This window comes from Bombina bombina, chromosome 1 (assembly GCF_027579735.1).
Source record: "Bombina bombina isolate aBomBom1 chromosome 1, aBomBom1.pri, whole genome shotgun sequence".
NCBI lineage: Eukaryota > Metazoa > Chordata > Amphibia > Anura > Bombinatoridae > Bombina > Bombina bombina.
The window spans coordinates 552781208-552795693 of record NC_069499.1 but is presented as its reverse complement, the minus strand read 5'-3'; the positions used below and the strand labels follow the sequence as shown (position 1 = coordinate 552795693).

At 38.6% G+C, this 14486-nt stretch overlaps 1 protein-coding gene across 1 annotated transcript in view; it reads left to right on the top strand.

Annotated features, from left to right (window-relative positions):
* LOC128645612 (aldehyde oxidase 1-like) overlaps nt 1–14486 on the top strand; it is a 365796-nt gene that overhangs the window by 144492 nt on the left and 206818 nt on the right. The window lies entirely within an intron of this gene.

Here is a 14486-nt window from a genome sequence, read left to right as displayed (position 1 = left end):
TGCTCCCGATATCGCCGCCACCTACATTACTTATTAACCCCTAATCTGCCGCCCCCAATATCGCCGCCACTATACTAAAGTTATTAACCCCTAAACCTCTGGTCTCCAACATCACTAACACTAAATAAATATATTAACCCCTGAACCTAACCCTAACGTAACCCTAAACATAACCCTAACTTTAACGTAACCCTAAGCCTAAGCCTAACCCTAACACCCCCTAACTTAAATATAATTAAAATTAAGCGAAATAAACCTTACAAGTTATTTAATTAGGTTTTATTTTAATTTCACAGGTAAGTTTGTATTTATTTTAACTAGGTAGACTAGTTAGTAAATAGTTATTAACTATTTAATAACTACCTAGTTAAAATAAATACAAACTTACCTGTAAAATAAAACCTAACCTGCCTTACACTAAAAACTAACATTACAATAAAATAAAATAAATTAAATTATTTAATATACAATTTTCTAAATTACAAAAAATAACAAACACTAAATTACAAAAAAAAAAAAAGAAATTATCAAAAATTAAAACAAATTACTCCTTATCTAATAGCCCTATCAAAATAAAAAAGCTCCCCCCCCCAAAAGAAAAAAACCCTATCCTACACTAAACTGCCAATGGCCCTTAAAAGGGACTTTTGTGGGGCATTGCCCCAAAGAAATCAGCTATTTTACCTGTAAAAAAAAATACAACCCCCCCAACAGTAAAACCCACCACCCAACCAACCAACCCCCCCAAATAAAAACTTATCTAAGTAAACCTAAGCTTTGTATGGGCATTGCCTTTAAAAGGGCATTTAGCTCTTTTACATTGCCCAAAACCCTAACCTAGAAAAAACTCTAGGAGGCCAGTAATTTTTTCTTTGCTGCAGAGGGTGGTGGGCGCACTGGACCTGGTATGTGCGGACAGGTATGAGATGGTGCTATTTCGGGTCGCATATGTGATAACCTTCTTTGCAGCCTTCCGGGTTTCTGAAGTAGTGGGGGCAAATAAGAGGGATGGGGGAGATTCAGAGAGGTGATGTGTGGATTCAAGGTGGGGTACTTGTCATATGTCTGAGGAGGTCGAAGACTGACCAGAGGGGACAAGGGAGGGCTATCAGCCTCAGAGCAATTGGGGGTTGGAGTTTGAAGGGGAGTCGGGGGAATGTTTCTTCCTGAGTGATGGGGTCCATTTGAACGAGGTTGGGCTCCGTTTGTTCAATTTCAATTTGAGGGAAGTGGTTGAAAAGGCCTTGGGCGATGGTGGGGTCCGGCGTTAGGCTGTCCTGGTGGCGAGTGGGGCTTGCCTTTGGTGGTCTGTGGAGTTTGATGGGGTGGGTCATGCAGGAGAGGTCTATTACGGTTCCTGAGGGGACCTTTGGCATGGAAGTACAAGAGGTTAAGTGGCAAGCCTCGAGGGGGGGATTGTTAATGTGTGTTTTATTATCGGGGTTATTTAACCGTTTGGTTTATATGTTAAGATAATTTATTAATAAAACAAGCTGCTGCCTTTTTTACCCCACCTGGTGGTTGTGTGTTTTTATTATGTAGGATAACGTAGTCCCTATTATGGGGGTTATTGTATTCTCTATCTGAATCGTGAGATGCAAAGTTTGGGTTTCATGTCCCTTTAAACATCTTGAGAATTAAATATAACCTTTTAATTATGCATAGCTAAAAGAAATAATCTTTGCAATATAAATGCATTGTATACTTTGCTTCCTATTGCTGTAAAATACATTGCTATTCTAGAAAAATTGTGCTTTACTGGTGCTCCCCGCAGAGACTGAAAAGCAAATTCTCTACACTAGGTTTCCTTCAAAAGACTGTAAATTGCCAAACCACCTACATATTAGACAGCCATAGAAGAACTCATTTGCAGTTACCCCAAGTTAGTTACACTTAAAGGGACAGTAAACACCTTGTTATTATAAGGCATTTCTGTTGTGTTGCTATAGAATAACACTAAATAAACCATTGCTTTAATGATGTATTCAGAGCAAAGATTAGCCTGAGAATAATTTGTACATGTATTTTTAAAAATTATATTAGTTGTTTAAATATTTAAAATAATAAGGATAAAGTTAAAGGGGCAGTTTATTTAAAAAAATATGTATCCCCTTTAATTTGTTCCCAATTATCCACTTTTCCTGCTGGAGTGTATTAAATTGTTTATAAGTATTTCCATTACCCTTATACTGGCATTTGAAATTGTTGATTTAGCCTGTGGTATCCTTACCCATCCTGAAAGTTTTTGGCCTCATGGCCAAGCTGTGTTAACACAGCCAGAAGAAGAAATGACACTCCCAGTGGGTTATAGAAGAGATAAGATAATACAATCTTAATTTCCCACTTTTCTCTCTAAGTATTAGTGATTGGTTTATTGACAGATATAAGATAAAGACGCAGGTAAATGTACACAATGTGATAAAGTAATAAGATCTGATTACAACTACAAGCTCAACCTATTTTATTAGGTTGTGGCTTCAAAACACAAAATCAGCTAATTCATATACACAAATAAGCCTTAAAAAAGCAAATCTCATACAGAAGTGTGAGAAGTCAGCAGGGTATACATTTCAAGTCCTGAGTGTTAAAAATTGCTTAATTTCCAGAACCAAACTACACGAAAAGGGGTTGAAATAATTAATGAAAATATATTGGAAAGCTGTTTCATTATGTATAACTAAACATTTTATATCAAAATCTGAAGGTGCTCACTGTCCTTTGTTGGTTAAAATCATTAATTTTTACTTACTATACTATACTAACAATCGCACAATAAATATTAGCCACTGAACACAAAATGCAAGCGGTATGGATTACTACAAGTGAATACATACAAATTTGAATTATAATCTAGTTCCTATTTTGGGCCAAATTATGAGTGCAGAATAAAACTGATATTTCGTGGGAGAGATATTTACGCTCCACTCGTAATACCAGCGCACGCAATTGTCCTATCCCTTACAAACTACGCATCCTAATTTAAAACAATTGTCAGCCTTGCAAACTGGGAAACAAGAGGTGGGGACTGCAGAGGTGAGAATGATATTAGTGAGGAGATAGATGAGGGCAACTGTTAGGTAAGTGAATTTCATTTGTTAATGAGTCGGGTGATAAGCTTCCCTGAACATAAAGGTCTTAGGGAACGTTTAAAGGAGGAAAGGTTAGGTTAAAGTTTGACAGCTTGAGGAAGTGCGTTCCAGAGGGTTGGTGCCGCACAAGAGAAGTCCTGTAGTCTAGCATGAGAGGAGGTGATGGTAGAGGACGCAAGGAGCAGGTCATTGTTGGATCTTAGGGGGTGGGCTGGAGTATATTTGTTAATGAGTGAGGAAAGGTAGGGTGGGGCAGCATTGGTGAGGGCTTTGTAGGTCAGGGTGAGAATGTTGAATTTAACTCTGCTGTGAATGGGGAGCCAGTGAAGGTACTCAGAGAGAGGTGCAGCAGAAACAGAGCATCAAGAGAGGTGGATTAGCCTGGCAGATGCATTTAGGATGGATTGAAGGGGAGAGAGGCGGGAGAGGGGGAGGCCAGTTAGTAGGTTATTACAGTAGTCAAGTTGATAAATTACCCAGGAGTGGATTAGCTGTTTAGTGGTTTCAGCAATCAGAAACTGACAAATTTTGGAGATATTGCATAGATGGTTTCGGCAGGATGAAGAGAGCAATTGGATGTGGGGAATGAAGGAAAGATTTGAGTCAAGTGTGACTCCAAAGCAGCGGACTTGGGGTGATGCGGAGATAGTGGTGCCGCCAACAATGATGGAAAAATTAGAAACTGAAGTAGAGTTAGAGGGGGGATTAGAAGTAGTTCGGTCTTGGACATGTTTATTTTTAGGTGGTGAGAGGCCATCCAGGAGGAAATGCCAGATAAGCAGTCGCTGAGGTGAGAATTGACAGAAAGAGAGAGTGCAGGGGTGGAAAGGTAGATCTGGGTATCATCAGCATAGAGGTGATAGTTGAAGCCATAGCTGTTGATAAGTTTACCCAGTGAAGAAGTGTAAATAGAGAAGAGTAGAGGACCCAGGACAGAGCCTTGAGCTACTCCAACAGACAGAGGCAATAGAGAGGAAGAGTCACCAGCAAAAGAGACGGACAAGGATCTGTTAGAGAGTTAAGAGTAAATCCAGGAGTGGGCAGTGTCACAGAGCCCAAGAGAGCTGAGAGTCCGTAAGAGAAGGGGATGGTCAACAGTGTCAAAGGCAGCAGAGAGGTCAAGTAAGATGAGTATAGAGTAGTAGCCTTTGTTTTTAGCAGAAAGGAGATAGTTGGTAACCTTGGTGAGGGCAGTCTCAGTTGAGTGTTGGGGACGGAAGCCAGATTGCAGGGGGTCGAGCAATGAGTTGAAGGACAGGAAGTTGGTTAGGCAATTGAAAACTAGTTTTACAAGGATTTTTGAAGCTAGCGGGAGCAGTGATATGCAGGAGAGTTAGGGTCAAGAGAGGGTTTTTTGAGGATGGGGTGACTTTTGCATGTTTGAGGGAGGAAAGCAATGAGCCGGTAGAAAGGGATAGGTTGAATATGTGAGTAAGAGCCGGAGTGAGGGTGGGAGACAGAGAAGGTATTAGATGTGAAGGAATAGGGTCAAGTGGTAGTGAGGTGTGAGGAAGACAATAGGGAAGCCACTTTAGTCTCAGTGGTTGGGAGGAGGGTGCAGAGAGTTGCAGAGGGGGAGACTGGGAGCGAAGTTGGGAGATTGCAGGCTTGTGTTGGGATGTTTCTCGGATGGTAAGTGTTTTATCGAAAAAGTAGTCAGCCAGGTCTTGAGCACTGAATGCAGATGGAGAAGAGTCTTTTAGGGTTTGAGGAGTGTGTGGATATAAGAGAAGAGAAGTAGGTTTGCTTAGCTAAGTGAAGGGCAGAGGTGTAAAAGTAAAGAATGAACTTATAGTGCATGAAATCAGGTTCAGAGTGGGATTTCCTCCAGGCACGTTCAGCAGTACGGGAGCATTTTTGTAGGTGGCGTGTTTGCTGGGAATGCCAGGGCTGGAGCTGACAACGGGCCTTGCAAAGTTGGGGCGGAGCAAGAGTGTCAAGTGCAGAGGAGAGATTGTTGTTATAGTAGGTTATAAAAAACAAAATCTAATGGTGCGCAGATCAAACCCCTGCACAAACACTAATCTGCTCCCATATAACAGAAAAGGAAATCTGTGAATGAAAAGATAAAAGTGTGTGTGTGCGCTAACAGCTGTGGGGATGTATGTTAACAAAACCTATATATTAACAATGAATAGTTTCTATAAAAATATAAAAATATAAAAATAGATGACCACTCTGTGATGTGATAAATAGATGTCCAATAAAATAAACAATGTATGTTTAAAAAATGCAAGAAGAATTTATTTCATACATAAGGTAAGGTAATTTAAAAGCTTTAAAACTTATATATATATACACATATGACCGGTCATAAAACATCAATGAATAAATATTCACATAACATCAATAAATCAATTGTGGTAAATATTGCATAAATCCTATAGTTAAAAATAGGTGGCTCCTGAGACAATACTTTATCTCTTGTGTTATAAGGCAGTCACTTTTATGTCTATCCGACCAACTAAAAAAGTTTCTATGAACCTGAGAGAAACAAACTGAGGCAGTGTATATGTAATAAATAGCGTGTAGAACTGTCTTTGATCTCTTTAAGATTGCAATAACTTTGTATTGTTTAAGATCCAACCTGTGTAGGGTAAAAAGCTCCACTTGGCCAGATGTATATTCAAAGTCCCAATTTTGTGATATAAGTATCACTATTCTTTCTCCAAACGAACGTAAAAGTCACATTAGTTAGCGTGTGCAAATTGTGTGTGTCTACCACGCTGCCGGGCTGCTACACCTCTAAGTGCCTACCTGCTCTTCTGAGCTTGATGTGTCCTCTCCCGGTGAGACACAGGTGTCCGTGCAGCTCCGTGTAGCTGGTGACGTCACACTTTACGTAGAGAGTCTCAGAATGAAGATCCGTTCTATGTTGATAACTCTGCACAGAGTATTTGGAATAGAAAAGTAGTTCCTCTGTGAATCCGTTGCAATCCTCTTAATACGTCTTATGATATGCTTCTCATGCCATCAATATGCCATCAATATGTTCCCATCAACGCATTTCGCCATTCACAATGGCTTTATCAAGATCAGCTTTTCTATTCCAAATACTCTGCGCAGAGTTATCAACATAGAACGGATCTTCATTCTGAGACTCTCTACGTAAAGTGTGACGTCACCAGCTACACGGAGCTGCATGGACACCTGTGTCTCAGCGGGAGAGGACGCATCAAGCTCAGAAGAGCAGGTAGGCACTTAGAGGTGTAGCAGCCCGGCAGCGTGGTAGACACACACACTTTGCACACGCTAACTTATGTGACTTTTACGTTCTTTTGGAGAAAGAATAGTGATACTTATATCACGAAATTGGGACTTTGAATTTACATCTGGCAAAGTGGAGCTTTTTACCCTACACAGGTTGGATCTTAAACAATACAAAGTTATTGCAATCTTAAAGAGATCAAAGACAGTTCTACACGCTATTTATTACATATAAACTGCCTCAGTTTGTTTCTCTCAGGTTCATAGGAACTTTTTTAGTTGGTCGGATAAACATAAAAGTGACTGCCTTATAACACAAGAGATAAAGTATTGTCTCAGGAGCCACCTATTTTTAACTATAGGATTTATGCAATATTTACCACAATTGATTTATTGATGTTATGTGAATATTTATTCATTGATGTTTTATGACCGGTCATATGTGTATCTATATAAGTTTTAAAGTTTTTAAATTACCTTACCTTATGTATGAAATAAATTCTTCTTGCATTTTTTAAACATAAATTGTTTATTTTATTGGACATCTATTTATCACATCACAAAGTGGTCATCTATTTTTATATTTTTATATTTTTAGAGAAACTATTAATTGTTAATATATAGGTTTTGTTAACGTACATCCCCACAGCTGTTAGCGCACACACACTTTAATAGTGGGTTATAGCAAGGTCAGGGCAGGATATCATGGAAGTGTGGGGGAGGTATATTTAAATAAGGATGGAGAGTTGGGGAGGGTCCACAGTGTGCAGATTTCTACAGGTGCGGGGGCGAGGGGGAGAAGTAGGTTTAGCCTGTATATTAAAGGAACACTGTACCCAAAAATTTAATTTCTTGATTCAGATTGAGCATGATATTTTATGCAAATTTCGAATTTACTCCTATTAACAAATTTTCTTCATTCTCTTGGTATCTTTATTTGAAATGCAAGAATGTAAGTTTAGATGCCGGCCCATTTTTGGTGAACAACCTGGGTTGTCCTTGCTGATTGGTGGATAAATTCATCCACCAATAAAAAAGTGCTGTCCAGAGTACTAAAACCAAAAAAAAGCTTAGATGCCTTCTTTTTCAAAAAATGATAGCAAGAGAACGAAGAAAAATTGATAATTGGAGTAAAATAGAAAGTTGCTTAAAATTGCATGCTCTTTCTGAATTACAAATGAACAAATTTGGGTTCAGTTTCCCTTTAAGATTAAAGGTGAGCAGATGCTGCAGCTGGAAACTAAAATAACATAGTAACATAGTAGATGAGGTTAATGAAGAACAAAGGTCCATCGAGTTCAACCTATACAGATCCTACCTCTTTTAAAATAAAGAAGCTGACAATTGAACTTAGATTAACCCTTTCACTACTGGGACTTTCAGACAAAAAACTTGCCCAAAATACCAGAGCATTTTTAGCATTTTTGCTATTACTCCATTTAAACCTATCAAATCTATATCTATTTTTTAAGTAGACAACCCAAGGTATTGATCTAGGCCCATTTTGGTATATTTCATGCCACAATTTCACCGCCAATTGCCATCAAATAAAAAAAAAACAACTTTGGGTTTCTCACAGAAATGATTTACATACTGCTTGTGCAATCATGGCACAAATGTTTGTAAAAGTTTCTCTGGGATCCCCTTTGTTCAGAAATAGCAGACATGTATGGCTTTGCCATTGGTTTTTGGTAATTAGAAGGCTGCTAATTGCAGCTGCAAACCACACTTCTATTATTCCCGGCAGTGAAGGGGTTAATTATGTAGCTTAAAAGAATAATGCTAACTTTAGTGTAGCCTTCTATCTGACACTCCCAAACAGCTCTCTTCCCTCCCTCTCCCCCCTGGTAACCCCCATCATAGGTACTGTCAGACAGTCTGCCAGTATGAAAATATAAGGCTTTTTTTTTTTTTTTTTTTAAATAACATTTTTTTTTAAATATTTCTCCAGTGTAGGACCCCCCTTATCCCCTAACCTCCCTGACCCCCCCCCAACAGTTCTCTAAACCTCCCCCCTCTGACTCTTAGGCGCCATTTTAGGTACTGCTAGCTGTCTATTAAACCATTTTTTTTTATTAACATTTTTTTATTGCTTTTTTAAATACATGTTATGGTAGTGTAGCCACCTTCCCCCCACCCTCGATCTTTAGTTAGGGGGGGCCCCACGTCCCCAGATCGCCTTTTCAATAGCGTAGCTGCCCTGTCCCTCCCGGTCCCTTTACTTAAATTTTTCCGCAGCGCAGAGCCCCTCCCACTTCCTCCCGCCTCCCCTGCTGGGCCGCCCACCCGCCACCCAACTTTCGCCCACACCTCCCGCCGGCTCCAGCAGAAGATCGTTACAGACAGTCTGTTACGATTAGGCATCTGCCTTCATATGGAGGCAGAGCACCGATCGCGCTCCGGCTCCATATGCGGAGATGCCTGAAGCTTCAGGAGCTACAGATCTCGGTTGTAACTTATTAGCCAAGAGTACTGGAGCATCCTGAAGCGAAGACGTAGATATACGTTTTGCGGTACGATAGCCAAAGGGTGAAGGGGTTAAACAATTAGAAAGCCAACCCATAAACAAGCAATCATACTACTGAATTCTGTTTTTAGCCATAAATTTATCTGAGCCATTTTTAAATTGATTTAAGGTATTGGCAGTCACTACCTCCTTAGGCAAGATGTTCCATAATTTGACTGCTCTTACCGTAATTAAACGTTTACATTCCTGGAGATTAAATCTCTTTTCCTCTAGCCTTAAATTGTGACCTCTTGTTTTATTTAGAGTAAACAGACCCAATTTGGCTAACCTCTCCTCATAGTTGAAATCCTCCATTCCCCTTATTAGTTTTGTGGCCCTTCTCTGAATGTTTCTAATTATGTTCCTTTTTAAAATTAGTTCCCGGAACTGCAATCTATACACGAGGTGAGGTCTTTATACAGGGACAGAATTATGCTTTCTTTACTTGCATCAATGCCTCATTTAATAATTGCTAGTATCTTATTAGCTTTAGAATCTGCTGCCTTGCATTGCACACTATTTTTTAGGTTGCTATCTATAAGTATGCCTAAATCATTTTCATCCTCAGCCTACATATTTTTACTTCCAAAATGTAGAACCTTACATTTACCAATATTAAATCTAATTTGCAATTTACCAGTCCATTCCTCCAATTTTTATAAACCCCCTTGCAAAACTTTATCCATTCCCTTAATATTGTATAGTAATCTCTCATATGGCACTGTCTCAAAAGCCTTTGCAAACTCCAAGTAAACCACATCAAAAGTTTTATTTACCTTGATATTATTCCCCCCCCCCATGTCATCTAGAGATAACTCACGGCTAGATTACGAGTTTTGTGGTATGAGTGAAAAAGCAGCGTTTTGGCTCTTTTTCACTACCGCTGGTATTACGAGTCTTGCAGGTTTAGCTGCCCCGCACACTTTTTTGGCCGTAACGCAACGTAACTACCGTAGCTTTCCAAAAGTCCTTTTTCAATGGGACTTCCTTTGCGCCGGTATTACGAGTTTGCCTGGAAGGCCAAAAGGTGAGCTGTACAGCCTATAACTACAAGATCCATACCGTAAACTGAAAGTCAGTAGTTATGGGTTTTATGCTACAACGCCGTAACATAAAATTCATAACTTAAGTGCTAAAAAGTACACTAACACCCATAAACTACCTATTAACCCCTAAACCGAGGCCCTCCCGCATCGCAAACACTAAAATAAAATGATTAACCCCTAATCTGCCGCTCTGGACATCGCCACCACTATAATAAACATATTAACCCCTAAACCGCGGCACTCCCACATCGTAAACACTAGTTAAATATTATTAACCCCTAATCTGCTGTCCCTAACATTGCGGCGACTATACTAAATTTATTAACCCCTAAACCTAACCCTAAGTCTAACCCTAAGACTCCTAACTTTAATATAATTAACTAACACCTAGATTACGAGATTTGCGTTAACAGGGGTGCGGGGCTATTTGTAATTTAGGGTAGGGTAGGGCTTTTTTTTTATTTTGGGGGGCTTTTTTATTTTATTAGGGGGATTAGAGTAGGTGTAATTAGTTTAAAAATCTTGTAATTATTTTATTATTTTCTGTAATTTAGTGTGTTTTTTTTTCGTACTTTAGATAATTTTATTTAATAGTATTTAATTTATTTAATTTATTTAATTATAGTGTAGTGTTAGGTGTAATTGTAACTTAGGTTAGGTTTTATTTTACAGGTAAATTTGTCTTTATTTTAACTAGGTAGTTATTAAATAGTTAATAACTAGTAACTATTGTACCTAGTTAAAATAAATACAAACTTGCCTGTAAAATAAAAATAAACCCTAAGATAGCTACAATGTAACTATTAGTTATAATGTAGATATGTTAGGGTTTATTTTTATTGGTAAGTATTTAGTTTTAAATAGGAATAATTTAGTGAATTGTAGTAATTTTATTTAGATTTATTTAAATTATATTTAAGTTAGGGTTAGACTTAGGTTAAGGGGTTAATAACTTTATTATAGTGGCGGCGACGTTGAGGGTGGCAGATAAGGGGTTAATAAATGTAGGTAGGTGTCTGGGATGTTAGGGCCGGCAGATTAGGGGTTAATAATATTTAACTAGTGTTTGCGATGTGGGAGTGCGGCGGTTTAGGGGTTAATATATTTATTATAGTGGCGGCGATGTCCAGTTCGGCAGATTAGGGGTTAAAATATTTATTTTATTGTTTGCGATGTGGGGGGGGCCTCGGTTTAGGGGTTAATAGGTAGTTTATGGGTGTTAGTGTACTTTTTAGCACTTTAGTTAAGAGTTTTATGCTACGGCGTTGTAGTGTAAAACTCTTAACTACTGACTTTAAAATGCGGTATCAGTCTTGACATGAGAGGCTGTACCGCTCAATTTTGGTCAGACTCGTAATACCGGCGCTATGCAAGTCCCATTGAAAATATAGGATACGCAATTGACGTAAGTGGATTTGCTGTATTTCCGAGTCTGGCCAAAAAAGTGAGCGGTACACCTGTCCCTGCAAGACTCGTAATACCAGCGGGCGTTAAAAAGCAGCATTAGGACCTCTTAACGCTGCTTTTTAACCCTTTTTAACGCACAACTCGTAATCTAGCCGTAAATAATTCCTACTTAAAACTAAATACTTACCTATAAAATAAACCCTAACGGCTAGATTTGGAGTTTGGCGTTAGCCGTGAAAACCAGCGTTAGAGGCTCCTAACGCTGGTTTTAGGCTAACTCCGGTATTTGGAGTCACTCAAAAAAGGGTCTAACGCTCACTTTTCAGCCGCGACTTTTCCATACCGCAGATCCCCTTACGTCAATTGCGTATCCTATCTTTTCAATGGGATCTTTCTAACTCCGGTATTTAGAGTCGTGTCTGAAGTGAGCGTTAGAAATCTAACGACAAAACTCCAGCCGCAGAAAAAAGTCAGTAGTTAAGAGCTTTTTGGGCTAACGCCGGTTCATAAAGCTCTTAACTACTGTACTCTAAAGTACACTAACACCCATAAACTACCTATGTACCCCTAAACCGAGGTCCCCCCACATCGTCGCCACTCGATTAAATTTTTTAACCCCTAATCTGCCGACCGCCACCTACGTCATACTTATGTACCCCTAATCTGCTGCCCCTAACACCGCCGACCCCTATATTATATTTATTAACCCCTAATCTGCCCCCCTCAACGTCGCCTCCACCTGCCTACACTTATTAACCCCTAATCTGCCGAGCGGACCGCTACTATAATAAAGTTATTAACCCCTAATCCGCCTCACTAACCCTATAATAAATAGTTAACGAAGGAATGGATACAGCGCCAAAGGCCTAGGGACAGATATACCGAACTGCCACTACATTAAAAGTATAAATTTATTACAATGAATTATAAAATGATATATAAAACAATAAGGAGCATAAATGTTAAGATAAAATAAAATCAAAAAGTAGTAAATAGGGAATAAGATAAAATTAGCACTGAGTCTAAAGCAGACGATAAAGACCAAATGTTAAAACTTCAATATTTGGGGAACCCTGATAACAAAAATAAATAAATAAATTAATCTCAAACGCATGGGATGCCTAACATACTAATAATCAACAAGGTATGAGATTCAAAGGTTGGAAAGCTGGAATGTGGGGCTAGTAGTCAGGTGTGTCAGTTATGGATCCATAGTGTGGTGTGCACTGTGGTGAGTAGTCGGGGAGGTGCGTGTGGGGTGATGGGAATGAACCCAAATACAAAACAGACCTTGGTTCAAATGCTTAGAAGCAACCAATGGCCAAACATAATAAAAAACAATACAATATGGAAAATACAATATGAAAAATAAAAAATAAAAAATCACAAGACAAAGGTTAAAATGGTGAGGGGAGAGGTTCCTAAAAAGTGCCGAGTTGTGGCTACTAACAGTCTGAAGCTGCTCCACATAAACAATGAGTGAGAAATGCTAATATGACAAATCCAAAAAATCAAAAAAACAAAAAAAAAATTTGTGGTGAGTTATCCAAAAAATTATGAAACAGTTTTTCAACAAAGAATGGTGGAGAACAATGTTAGTGAAAAATTGGAGAAAGGTAAAAACAAAAGAAAATTTGTGATCCAAATATTGTCACTGAAAGGTAATCCAAGTGTTATCACATCAAAGTCAAAGTCCAAATCTTGTTACATCAATACAAGAAAGAAAAAACAAGGAAAAAAGGAAAAGAAAAAATTAGAATCCTAAGTGGTTGGTGAAAAAAGACCGGTGAACCAAAAACAAGGTGTGTGTAAGCAAACTCCAGGGATCCCAATGAGACTTTAGGCAATCAGCTGCTCTGTGTACCGTCCCTAGTAGATTCCTGTAATCCAAATATAAAACATAGCGTAATACAGTAAAACATATAAAAATCAAGTAGAAAGATGCTTACCAAAGGGTCTACGCGTTTCGGTCCTCAATAGACCTTTCTTTTCACCCTATAATAAATAGTATTAACCCCTAATCTGCCCTCCCTAACATCGCCGACACCTAACTTCAATTATTAACCCCTAATCTGCCGACTGGAGCTCACCGCTATTCTAATAAATTTTTAAACCCCTAAAGCTAAGTCTAACCCTAACCCTAACACCCCCTAAGTTAAATATAATTTAAATCTAACGAAATAAATTAACTCTTATTAAATAAATGATTCCTATTTAAAGCTAAATACTTACCTGTAAAATAAACCCTAATATAGCTACAATATAAATTATAATTACATTGTAGCTATTTTAGGATTAATATTTATTTTACAGGCAACTTTGTAATTATTTTAACCAGGTACAATAGCTATTAAATAGTTAATAACTATTTAATAGTTACCTAGTTAAAATACTTACAAAATTACCTGTAAAATAAATCCTAACCTAAGTTACAATTAAACCTAACACTACACTATCAATAAATTAATTAAATACAATTCCTACAAATAACTACAATGAAATAAACTAACTAAAGTACAAAAAATAAAAAAGAACTAAGTTACAAAAAATAAAAAAATATTTACAAACATAAGAAAAATATTACAACAATTTTAAACTAATTACACCTACTCTAAGCCCCCTAATAAAATAACAAAGCCCCCCAAAATAACAAAATGCCCTACCCTATTCTAAATTACTAAAGTTCAAAGCTCTTTTACCTTACCAGCCCTGAACAGGGCCCTTTGCGGGGCATGCCCCAAGAAGTTCAGCTCTTTTGCCTGTAAAAAAAAACATACAATACCCCCCCCCAACATTACAACCCACCACCCACATACCCCTAATCTAACCCAAACCCCCCTTAAATAAACCTAACACTAAGCCCCTGAAGATCTTCCTACCTTATCTTCACCATACCAGGTTCACCGATCCGTCCTGAAGTGCTCCTCCGATGTCCTGATCCAAGCCCAAGCGGGGGGCTGAAGAGGTCCATGATCCGGCTGAAGTCTTCATCCAAGCGGGGCAGAAGAGGTCTTCCATCCGATTGAAGTCTTCATCCAGGCGGCATCTTCTATCGTTATCCATCCGGAGCGAAGCGGCAGCATCCTGAAGACCTCCGACGCGGAACATCCATCCTGCCCGACGACTGAACGACGAATGACGGTTCCTTTAAATGACGTCATCCAAGATGGCGTCCCTCGAATTCCGATTGGCTGATAGGATTTTATTTTTTTGCCCCAAAGAAATCAGTTC